The 12798-nt window shown below is 45.9% G+C and overlaps 1 protein-coding gene across 2 annotated transcripts in view; it reads left to right on the top strand.

Annotated features, from left to right (window-relative positions):
- Positions 1 to 12798, top strand: part of SPECC1 (sperm antigen with calponin homology and coiled-coil domains 1) — a 1365024-nt gene that overhangs the window by 1045051 nt on the left and 307175 nt on the right. The gene's annotated exons all lie outside the window — the stretch shown is intronic.

The raw sequence follows: 12798 nt of genomic DNA, 5'->3' as shown, positions 1-12798 counted from the left end.
ATGTCTGAACTGGGGTGGCTTGGTGAGCAAAATAATGATGGATTAAACCCAGATCTGTGACTGGGGGGTGAATGTTTTGCCATTGTGCAACATTTCGTCCATCATCTTGTGTGTTTTGCTGTTCACCCTATGTGGGACGGGTATGCCCAGACGTGGGTCTCGTGCTCACTACGCCACTGGAGTCAAGCTATCCTGGCTGAAGACGGCTGATAGCCAGAAACGGGTCCTAGGATGCTTGATTCCGGTCCAGGGAAGACATGGCTTGGCAGTTCGGGCTGGACTGTTCCCATGAGGCACAGGGTCAAGACTGATCTTCATATGGCCATGTCTGAACTGGGGTGGCTTGGTGAGCAAAATAATGATGGATTAAACCCAGAACTGTGACTGGGGGTGAATGTTTTGCCATTGTTCAACATTCCGTCCATCATCTTGTGTGTTTTGCTGTTCACCCTATGTGGGAAGGGTATGCCCAGACGTGGGTCCTGTGCTCACTACGCCACTGGAGTCAAGCTATCCTGGCTGAAGACGGCTGATAGCCAGAAACCGGTCCTAGGATGCTTGATTCCGGTCCAGGGAAGACATGACTTGGCAGTTCGGGCTGGACTGTTCCCATGAGGCACAGGGTCAAGACTACTCTGCATATGGCCATGTCTGAACTGGGGTGGCTTGGTGAGCAAAATAATGATGGATTAAACCCAGATCTGTGACTGGGGGTGAATGTTTTGCCATTGTGCAACGTTCCGTCCATCATCTTGTGTGTTTTGCTGTTCACCCTATGTGGGAAGGGTATGCCCAGACGTGGGTCTCGTGCTCACTACGCCACTGGAGTCAAGCTATCCTGGCTGAAGACGGCTGATAGCCAGAAACCGGTCCTAGGATGCTTGATTCCGGTCCAGGGAAGACATGACTTGGCAGTTCGGGCTGGACTGTTCCCAAGAGGCACAGGGTCAAGACTACTCTGCATATGGCCATGTCTGAACTGGGGTGGCTTGGTGAGCAAAATAATGATGGATTAAACCCAGATCTGTGACTGGGGGTGAATGTTTTGCCATTGTGCAACGTTCCGTCCATCATCTTGTGTGTTTTGCTGTTCACCCTATGTGGGAAGGGTATGCCCAGACGTGGGTCTCTTGCTCACTACGCCACTGGAGTCAAGCTATCCTGGCTGAAGACGGCTGATAGCCAGAAACCGGTCCTAGGATGCTTGATTCCGGTCCAGGGAAGACATGACTTGGCAGTTCGGGCTGGACTGTTCCCAAGAGGCACAGGGTCAAGACTACTCTGCATATGGCCATGTCTGAACTGGGGCGGCTTGGTGAGCAAAATAATGATGGATTAAACCCAGATCTGTGACTGGGGGTGAATGTTTTGCCATTGTGCAACATTCCGTCCATCATCTTGTGTGTTTTGCTGTTCACCCTATGTGGGACGGGTATGCCCAGACGTGGGCCCCGTGCTCACTACGCCACTGGAGTCAAGCTATCCTGGCTGAAGACGGCTGATAGCCAGAAACGGGTCCTAGGATGCTTGATTCCGGTCCAGGGAAGACATGGCTTGGCAGTTCGGGCTGGACTGTTCCCATGAGGCACAGGGTCAAGACTAATCTGCATATGGCCATGTCTGAACTGGGGTGGCTTGGTGATGCCCAGACGTGGGTCCTGTGCTCACTACGCCACTGGAGTCAAGCTATCCTGGCTGAAGACGGCTGATAGCCAGAAACTGGTCCCAGGAAGCTTGATTCCGGTCCAGGGAAGACATGGCTTGGCAGTTCGGGCTGGACTGTTCCCATGAGGCACAGGGTCAAGACTAATCTGCATATGGCCATGTCTGAACTGGGGTGGCTTGGTGATGCCCAGACGTGGGTCCTGTGCTCACTATCCCACTGGAGTCAAGCTATCCTGGCTGAAGACGGCTGATAGCCAGAAACTGGTCCCAGGAAGCTTGATTCCGGTCCAGGGAAGACATGGCTTGGCAGTTCGGGCTGGACTGTTCCCATGAGGCACAGGGTCAAGACTGATCTGCATATGGCCATGGCTGAACCGGGTTGGCTTGGTGAGCAAAATAATTATGGATTAAACCCAGATCTGTGACTGGGGGTGAATGTTTTGCCATTGTGCAACATTCCGTCCATCATCTTGTGTGTTTTGCTGTTCACCATATGTGGGAAGGGTACGCCCAGCCGTGGGTCTCGTGCTCACTACGCCACTGGAGTCAAGCTATCCTGGCTGAAGACGGCTAATAGCCAGAAACCGGTCCTAGGATGCTTGATTCCAGTCCAGGGAAGACATGGCTTGGTAGTTCGGGCTGGACTGTTCCCATGAGGCATAGGGTAAAGACTGATCTGCATATGGCCATGTCTGAACTGGGGTGGCTTGGTGAGCAAAATAATGATGGATTAAACCCAGATCTGTGACTGGGAGTGAATGTTTTGCCATTGTGCAACATTCCGTCCATCATCTTGTGAGTTTTGCTGTTCACCCTATGTGGAAAGGTTATGCCCAGACATGGGTCCCGTGCTCACTACACCACTGGAGTCGAGCGATCCTGGCGAAGACGGCTGATAGCCAGAAACCGGTCCGTAGGATGCTTGATTCCGGTCCAGGGAAGACATGGCTTGGCAGTTCGGGATAGACTGTGCCCATGAGGCACAGTGTCAAGACTGATCTGCATATGGCCATGTCTGAACTGGGGTGGCTTGGTGAGCAAAATAATGATGGATTAGACCCAGATTTGTGACTGGGGGTGAATGTTTTGCCATTGTGCAACATTTCGTCCATCATCTTGTGTGTTTAGCGAAAAGAGGGCACACATGGAGAATGTGGTCGGGAAATATTTAAGTAGAATTCTAAAGTAATATCATAAATAAATTAAGAAACCCACCATATACTCAGCACAAATTCTGTTGTAGGGAACCCACCAAATATTTTTAACCTGGCCCCACAAAACCCAGTGATAGCTGTGAACTTACCTGTAGAAAAGAAAGGAAGTCTCTCTCTCTCTGTGACCAATCACATATTGACTGGGTAGGTTTCTTTTCAACCAACCCTCTTAGCCTCCTCCACTTCTATCTATCTTGGGGCAGGGTAGGAGGCCTGTGTAGCACGTGGTGAACAATTCCTCACTGTATTACTTGTTAGGGGCAGTTCAACCAAAAACCAGGAAAGCTTTCTGGTTGAATCCGACCCCTTTGTTTTCAGACAATGCTTTCCATACCTACCCGTCCTTCTAGTTCCTCCTTGCACTCAGGTAAGGAAATGAAGTCATAAGACTCAGCCATATTAAAAGTCCATACTAGATCATAAGGGATATCTTTTCATTAGCGTGCACATATAATAATAATATGTAGTCAATACTAAGCAGGTTGAATAACGTCTCGAGTTTGGCCTGGCACAGCTTTGCACCATTCCCGTGACCTTCGGAATAATAGGTACGTTTCACTGTCTCTATCTGTTTATCTGATCATGTGCAACTCAGTCTTTTTATTTTGGGCGGCTTGACGTCCCATTTCTACCAACGCCTCTAAATCCTAGTCTGCAGCACTCTCCTCTCGCAGTCCGAAGCAGGCCCTGGCACAGCTGCCAGTGTTTGCCACGCTGTGGTCGGACCTGCCCTACATCTAGCCGGCAGAGGTCCATAGACCACTACGGTACTACAGTCAGACGTGCAGCACGTGACGATAGCGGCCCTCGATCCGAGAAGTCTCACTTATGGCGCTACCTGCAGCCCATCTGCGAGTCCTGTGAATACCGAGCGCGGGGGCCAGCGAGAAGCGCGAGGAGCCGGGCCCGGCCACTAGGATCAAATCAAAGAGCGCTTTGTTATGGCAGGAAGGGGTCTGAGATGGGTAAAGCTCCACACACAGCCAGTACCGTGCTCCGTGTACCCTCTTCACCTTGTGTGAGTAGCAGTACGCGGCAGGCTGTGCGGTGCAGCTAACCGAGGGTGCAGGCCGCTGTTGTCATGATACAATGTTTGAAGAGAAATTTCCATGCAAAAGTGCCTACCTGACATTACCTTCCGGTTGCAAAATCTTGTGTGTATATATATATATATATATATATATATATATCCCTTCTCTACATGTTTATCGGGAGCACTGCTGTTTAATGACCAGAAGCACGAGGAGCTAACGGATGGGCGCACGGCAGACAATAAAGACGCTGGTAAGTCGCCGTTCCCGTTATTTAGACTCCTGACTGCTGCCAACTGCATTTGCGTGGGTCCAACATTAACAGTAAGGCGAGTGGGCATTAGCGACCAGACCCGGGGAGGCTTCAAAAAACGCACGCCGAACCCTTCTGCTGCTCCTGACACCAGAGGCAGGGGGAATACATCATTAAGTTCCCTACAAAATCTATTTTTGAAACTTGAACGACTAAGTGAGAGAGAAATAAGAAAGTGGTGGGAAGCTACCTCTTTACAAAATTATATGGATGTGGACCGAGTGCCTAGAGGGCTCAGTATATATACAGTACCAGCTTATGAGAGCCCTGACCCCTTGCTACTGGAGCAATGGGCGGAACTTACGGCAGCCTCCTGTAAGGCAATGCTTGATCTACTTGTCAAATTCGCCTGGAGCGACAGGGCCAAAGCCATTGATGAGATAGCTACCCTGGAGATTGAAATTGCGAAAGAAACAGATACAGCTAAATCCACCCAATTACGAGATGATATGAAAAAACGATTGATCAAGTATGAACTGAAAATAAGACAGCGGAAACAAGAAAAGTTTGAAAGAGATGAGCGTGACTATGCTCAAGGAAGAATCCTCACCTTTTCCAAAAAATTTGATGGTCCCCGCAAAGCTGCAAGCAAGACAAAGAACATTGGACCAGTAGAAGAACCCCCCACATCGGAATCATCAGCCACGGAAGAAGAAACGGAGGATGAGAGGCCAACGTCAAGTAGTGAAGGGAGGAAGACACCTTTTCACTTGGAATTCGACCTCATACGCCGCACCTGGCTGAGAGGGAGCAAACTCAAGCCACCCGAAAACGACGAAGAACTCGATGAGGTGGCTGGCAGAGGAAGAGGAAGGGGAAAAGCAGCAATTCAAACTGCCTGCAAGAAGAAGGGGAAGAAATGGTAGACTCCAGTCCCACGATCATCAACCTGACGGACCAGGTCTTAACAAGAGAAGAAGAAGATACTTTACAATTAGGGCTAAGTTTTTGCCCTAATAATCGACTGGAATATACCCAAACCCGCATTGATCTCTTCAAACTGACCCGCAAAATGAAGTTGCACAAATTCCATAAGATGAAACCCCAATCTGAGGGCACAAAGAAAACTAAAAAGAAAACGACAGTGTATTCAACAGACGTCTTGTCTATTAAAGATCTTCACACGGTACAAGCCTTGGAGGATTTGAGAACAGAGCAATTGGTTGAAAATGCAGACAACAGCACCGAGATATCTGGGGCACATAATATTGAACAACAGTCACCAATTACAGATTTTAAGGCTCCATCTGAGTTTAATCCTCAAATGACATATGATGCAATAGACACTTTTGCGGACGCTGTAACACAGGATCTGATGAATTACAGGCTTTCGAATACCAAGAGGTATAAACTCAGAGACCATCTAACTCTGGGACAAACCAACGCCCTTGCGAACCTGAGTACAAATAAAGAGATCATTGTGAAACCCTCAGACAAGGGGGGGGAATGTCGTTCTGCTAACACGAGACCAGTACTGTCAAGAATCATTGAGACAGCTTCAAGATTCAAGAAATTACCAACTTATCAATAAAGAGGATTATGCAACTAGCATTAAAGCCTATCATGATCTCTTGACAAAATGGCGTAACAAACTGATGTTAGACATGAATGAATTCCTATTTCTCAGAAATCCAGAGCCTGTAACTCCGACCTTCTACCAATTACCCAAGGTCCATAAAGATCTACAGTGTCCACCGGGACGACCAATAGTGTCCTCCAAGGGTAGTCTTACGGAAAACTTGTCTATTTATATTGATTCTTTTCTTTCAGGTTTTGTATTTGATTTAAAATCTTATGTGAAAGACACTAAGGACTTCATTGGACAGATTGACCAGATTGCTTGGGATCCATCCTATATACTAATAACCCTGGATATTGCTAGCCTCTATACTAGTATACAACACGAACAAGGCATAGAGGCTATAAGATATTTTCTTGACAAAAGACCGGCCAAATATCTTGAACATGGGAAGATGCTAATAGAATGTCTAGATTTCTGTCTAAGAAATAACATTTTCCTTTTCCAGAATGATCTATATATGCAAACCAGTGGGACTGCGATGGGAACCTGCTTCGCCCCCAGCTACGCGAATCTTTTCGTAGGCTGGTGGGAGGAGCAGGTTACCCTAGCAGGTGAAAATCAGCGATGGGCCAAACATATCGTAGTATGGCGTCGATATATCGACGACCTCTTCCTGGTATGGAGGGGCTCCTCCACACAGGCAGAGGATTTCATTGGGGATCTCAATCAGAATCAGTTACACCTGAAGTTCACATCTGAGATAAGTGAGACTGAGGTACACTACCTTGACTTAAGGGTATTTGTCAACAAAGAGAGGCTGGAAACAGCACTTTATAGAAAGCCGACTGCCGGCAATAGTATATTGCATGCCGGTAGCAGTCAACCCCCCAGTCTGATTCGCAGTATCCCTTACGGAGAACTTTTGAGACTGAGGCGGAATTGCTCTCTAGAAACAGACTTTGTCTCCGCAGCTAAGGGATGTATTGCCAGATTCTTGAACAGAGGGTATGACCAAACGTTGTTAAATGACACTTTCAACAAGGTACTGAGAATACCTAGGAAGCATCCCCTTACACAAACCACTAAGACCAAGGAGCATTCAGAGGTGAACAGCAAATTTCGCATGATCACAACTTACTCTGCTGAAGCCAACAAACTAAGACAAATGCTCACGAGGAGTTGGCATATCTTACGCACAGATCCCATTATTGGGAGTGATGTTCCAGATAAACCCCTACTTACATTTAGGAAATCAAAATCATTAAGGGATAATCTGGTACAGAGCCATCTTGTGCCAACTCAACCAAAGATCAGTGGCACCCTGAAAGACATGAGGGGGTTCTATCCATGCGGGAAATGTCGAGCTTGTGATAACAGCAGACGGACACTAAAGTACAGTGTTCCAGGTTTGAGTAAACCAAGGATGATCAACAAATTTATCACCTGCACGACTCCATACGTAGTGTACTGTTTGGTCTGTCCATGCGGACTCAAATATATTGGAAGCACGATTAACAACGTGAAACTCCGTATTTTGGAACATCAAAGAGCAATCACAAACAAGGATGCGACCTATCCTGTTGCTCGACATTTTGCCAAAGTAGATGGCAGCAATAGGGAATTGTTGCGCTACTATGGCATTGACCATGTACCCATGCATCCCAGAGGAGGAGATAGACTACTGAGTCTTCGCAGACTGGAGTCTAGATTTATTATAGATCTGCAGACCAAAAGTCCCTCAGGGCTTAACATTGGGGAAGAACTTACAGTACACTTAGGTCGATGACCTTCCATCACGTGACATATGTCCCACAGTCACCCCATGTAATTCCTAGGTAAAATAGGGAATTATCAGAGATATAAGCACATGAAACCGAATAGCGATAACTCATGGTATTAGAAACTACATGAGTCATTTCTCTGAAAGATCGTTAAGAAACAGCACACTTATTGATTATCCCTTATTTTCTACCTGTTGAATGAAAGAATGAACTGCTCACAATGAAACTTATACAATGTTATTTCGTAATCGATTAGCTGTATATATGATTTACTTTCACATATTGATACTGCTGGTATAGTTTTGATTCAAACAGTTATTTTTGTATCGCAGTACTATTTCTTAAATTTCAGTGTATTTTGCTTCCCCTTATGATATATTTTGATAACAGTATTATGTCTCGTGACAAACTGTGAAAGGTCAATATGTCAATTCTCTCTTCCACATTATTGACATCTGATTGGCATGAATTAGTCGGATGTGTAATCTTCTCCGGAACGCAGGATACACTGTGTTGCCGGAGCCCTGCCGATACACGGCTAGATTGAATTTCACCTCTGTTTTGTGACATGCGGCGAAAGGTTATTAATTTATGGTGTTTGCATTTTCTGTTGGGGATTTAGCCAGTATTATGCCGATCCATGGCGAAATTGTATTAATTTTCGTACATTAAATTAGTATCTGGCAGTGGTTATTAGTCCATACTGTTTTAAGCATTAAGGATATACAAAATGAATCATATCATTTAAGTTTAAGTTTATTCCATGCATTATGGCCGCCACGTTCCACCAAGGACCCGCTCAGGAGCAGGGGGGTTGTCTTCGTGGCCTCGAGCCAGCCACTTAATATCTAAAAATAATTGCTCTCGCAGTGAAGACACCCACGCGCCGTTCAGTATCAGCCTTTTAATGGTAAAGCAGGCAGCAGCCCCAGCACTCATGTCCTCCTCAGCATATTCTCTGCCATAAACGCTATACGCGTTTCGGGATAGTCCCCTTGTTCACTGGCTATGGCTTCTTGGCCGGATGGTAGGAGCTGCATCGTGTGACCTCTGTAAAGCTCAGGGCATTTGAGAGGAAATACATATATATATATATATATACAAATACACATAAATATGTGTGTGTGTGTGTGAATATATATATATCATACATACACGTGTTAAAGTAACGTTACAGTTAGGTGTGATTAAAAAGAATTTTTTTTTAAACCTTTTAAAAACAAAGGTTGAAGTAACTCATAGTTACTTGAATTTGTCAGGGGCAACAATAACGTTTTGAACTAACAAAAACCATAGAAATTCACCAGTTATAATTAACAGCACTAACTATAACTTGCGCCCCCGCCATGGAGAAACAGTCTTTACAATGCAGTTTTTGCATCTCAGTACCTTTACAATGCATTTATTACGATGCAAGTTTTTACCACATATAGGCCATTACCATACATTCAAGGTAAGTATTGGGGTTTGACGGGTCTCCCCCAAAAATATAAAACTTCAATATATATATACATATATATTTAAACTTACCTAACTAGTACTTATCTCAGGTAGACTAATAATTCTTGGTAATGGCATGCTAGGTAAAAGCGTGTGCATGCTAAAAAAATACGGGGTAAAAATGTGTTGTAAAAGCATGCAATGTTTTTACCTGCGTTGTTCCATCATGCAATTCCCACTTTTAGGTGAGTGTTCACTCCAATGGGGTTTAGACCCTTGATACCCCAATGGTTCATAAGTTCCAGGTAGATTAGTAGTGTCTAGTCATACCCGTTTGCATATAGTTTCCATTTGTCATTTACAGATAGCGGATTTGATGTCTGAAAGGATTTAGGCACAGCCAACTCGTGTTTTACCCCCTCTGGCTGATGCGCCTGGGGCTTCAACAAGGCTTTAAAAGATCACAAGTTAGTCTCTTCTCGTCCTCTTTCAAGTTATAGTTACATGTCTGCATACATCTGTATAGTTGGGTTCAATCCCTCTCCGTATAAGTTTAGCGTTGTGTTCCCATCACCCAACCTTTGTTTTCCCGCATATTGGTCTATAAATTACTAAAGCATTAGAGGCCTGACACAAAGTACAAAATAGCTCTGGAGGATATCAGTCATCTTTACTGCCATCATAGATACAAATCCACTCCATCTAGGGGAAGGTTGCCAACGCTCGGAGCTGATGTTCTTGTGTGAACCCTCTTACCAGCCTCCTATGCGGCGTTCCACCGCGCTGGTATTCTACCTAAAACTAAGATTCCGTAACCGGAATGCAGGCGGATTACTTGAAGCGCAAAATCGCCCTTCTCCGATCTTGCTTCGCAGAGTAATGAGCCTCGACGTCCCTGCCACTGAATATACCAAGATGGCTCCCGGGGAATTGTGAGATCTCACCCAGTGGTCGAAAGAAGTGCTCTGCAATGCAGTTGACCTCTGTTTATCCAGCCAACAGTGCCCCCCCTGACACCCCCCCAGGAGAACGAGGACTCACAGAAAACGATCCCAAAGAAGGCAAGCCTGAATAGCGCTTCCTCCAACACCAGGAACGCGGTAACGACGATCCGCATCCCGACACCTCCAGGACTGCCCCGGAGGTGATCGGATCTGTGGTCCTCACCCGACTCACAGACACCCAGCATTTGGACCCACAAGAGTGTCTATAACCCAGGACCTGGCCCGGAATTAATAATTGAGCAGGACCGCAGCATAAGCTACATGAGGAACTGGCATTAAGCCACAGCGAACTTCGCTACTCGTCAGTACCTGACCTCAAGATGGCCGCCCCCGGCACTGAATCTTCCTCATGCTAACGAGCTACACCGGTGACCTGCGGGAGTCCCCACTGTCTGGGACCCAGGACCGGAACCAAGACTACAAGAAGTAAAACTGTAAAATGGTTTCAGTGGAGGACTCAAGGCATCAAGCTACAGCGAGCCTGCCACTCACCAATGCCTGACCTCGTGATGGCCGCCCCCGGCCCCAACACACAAACTACATAGGCGAACTGCGAGAGTCCCCACTGTCCTGGACCCAGGATCAGACCAAAACTACAAGTAGCGGAACTGCATCAAGGCTGGGATGAAAGACTCAAGGCTTCTAGCTACAGCGAGCCCATCACTCACCAGTGCCTGACCTCGTGTTGGCTGCCCCGGCACTAAACTATCCCCAAAAAACGAACTACATAGGTGATCCACCAACTATCCATGTGAGACAGCCTGCGGGACTATCCTGGACCCAAGAACTAAGAGGAGTGCAGTGCCATCTTTTTGTCCTCGACTGATTCCTGTGTGTACAACTAGCCTTCTTTCATTAGTCTGTCCAAACCTGCCATTTTTTGCCATCAATGCTGCGGCAGTTCTGGAGAAATGTGTCATGGGAGTGCTTTTGTGTGTGCGTCTGTGCGTGTATGAGGGTGTGTGTGCGGACGCACGTGTGTGTGTGTGCGCCTGTGCAGGTATGAACGACTATGTTCACATTTGTGTGTGGTTGTGCATGTCTGTGCATGTGATTGTGTGGACATGTATTTTGGTGTTTTTGTATTCGAGCATGTGATTCTATGTGTTGCTCGTGTTTGTGCGAGCAGATGTTTCTGTATGTGTGCCTATGTCTGTGCGTGTGATGATGTGTGCATGTATTTGAGTGTCTTTGTATTAGAGCATGGGATTGTTTGTGTGTTTGTGCGTGTGGATGTTTCTGTATGCGTGCTTGTATGCGCCCTCTGTTCTCGTATGAGAGTGTGTGCGCACATTTGTGTGTGCTTGTGCATGTCTGTGCGTGTGATGGTGTGTGTGCAGGAACAATCTTGGCGGATGCCCAGTGGAGCTGTCCTATGCAGCTATCGAGGAGTCTGGCCCCTCGGCCGTAACCTACCCAGCCAGACATATGACATTGTTTTCCGCGTCTCCCTTTTTTTGTCTCCTTTCCTCCCCCTCCTCTCTGTTTCTCTTGATGCTAACTGTTGTAACTATGTATCCTGTAACTCCCTGTTCCAACTGTTGTAGATACCTCTTGCGGAGCCTGAGCAACCTTGGCCGATGCCCGGTGGAGCTGTCCTATGCAGCTATAGAGGAGTCTGTCCCCTTGGCCGTCACCTACCCAGCCGGACATCTGACATTGCCTTCCTCATCTCCCCGTTCCTGTCTCCTTCCTTCCCCCTCCTCCTCCCTCTGTTTCTTTGATTCAAACTGTTGTAACTATGTAACCGATAACTCGCTGATCCAACTGATATAACTATGTACCCTATAACTCTCTAATCCTCATGTAAAGCGCTCTGATACCTCCGGGTCTAGCCAGCGCTATATAAAACTTTGCAAATAAAATGAATAAATAGAATTAGGTGTAGAAAGCAAGCGTTATGTGCAACATTTACCCTATACCATACACAATCAACCTCAGATTCTAGGAAACCCTCATTGAGTATGGTGTTTAATCTGTATACAACTGTTCAGAGAAAGCCAAGTTCCTAAAGAAAGGGAATGTCACCTCCAAAACAACTGACCTACTACACACAGCTTTTATGTGTATCAAACACCTGAAACTCACCGAACCTACATTGAAAAGATATCAGTAGAGTACTGTGTACTGTAAACAGTGCTTACTCTATGGAGAGAGTTTACTATATACCACACTGTTTGCAAACTGTGAAATTTAAAAAGAAACACACCACAGAGTATGAAAAAGTATCTACTAAGAACAGTGCACACTCTATGCAACAGTTGTTAAAAAAGACACTATGTGCTAAACATCCTACTACCTACACCCTTTGTACTGTTGTAAACATTTTACAGATAACCCGTCATCTCAAGCAAAAAAAGGACATGTATATAGATTAGTACCTGGTGCACACAGTATTCTAAGTTATGTAGAAATTGTCATGCTAACATGATTCTGTCTAATAACTCAAGGCAGCTTAAAAAAGTTAATATCTACTATGTAGAATCTTACTCCTGTTAAACATCTTTTCTGCTGCACCCAAACTCTTGTGTGGAACATAATGACCATTAGTCAACTGTCTTCTGTGCTACTCTTGAATATAAGGATTTATAATATGTTCAATACATCTACACACCTATGGTGCATTAGGAGCCGATGTGTTTTGTAAATACTTACACCCATTAGCTGGACCTATACTGTACAAAATTAGGTAGGCAAGTAATATGGTATTTACCCACCACTCTGTAAACTATAAAGAAACTAGAACACTCATTGGATGATGTTATCAGGGATGCCATAGACCATGTCATATGTGAGGTCATAAGCAGTGCATGGCAAGGGCTCAAGTT

Source organism: Lissotriton helveticus, chromosome 3_1 (genome assembly GCF_964261635.1).
Source record: "Lissotriton helveticus chromosome 3_1, aLisHel1.1, whole genome shotgun sequence".
NCBI lineage: Eukaryota > Metazoa > Chordata > Amphibia > Caudata > Salamandridae > Lissotriton > Lissotriton helveticus.
This window is presented reverse-complemented; position numbering and strand designations above follow the sequence as displayed.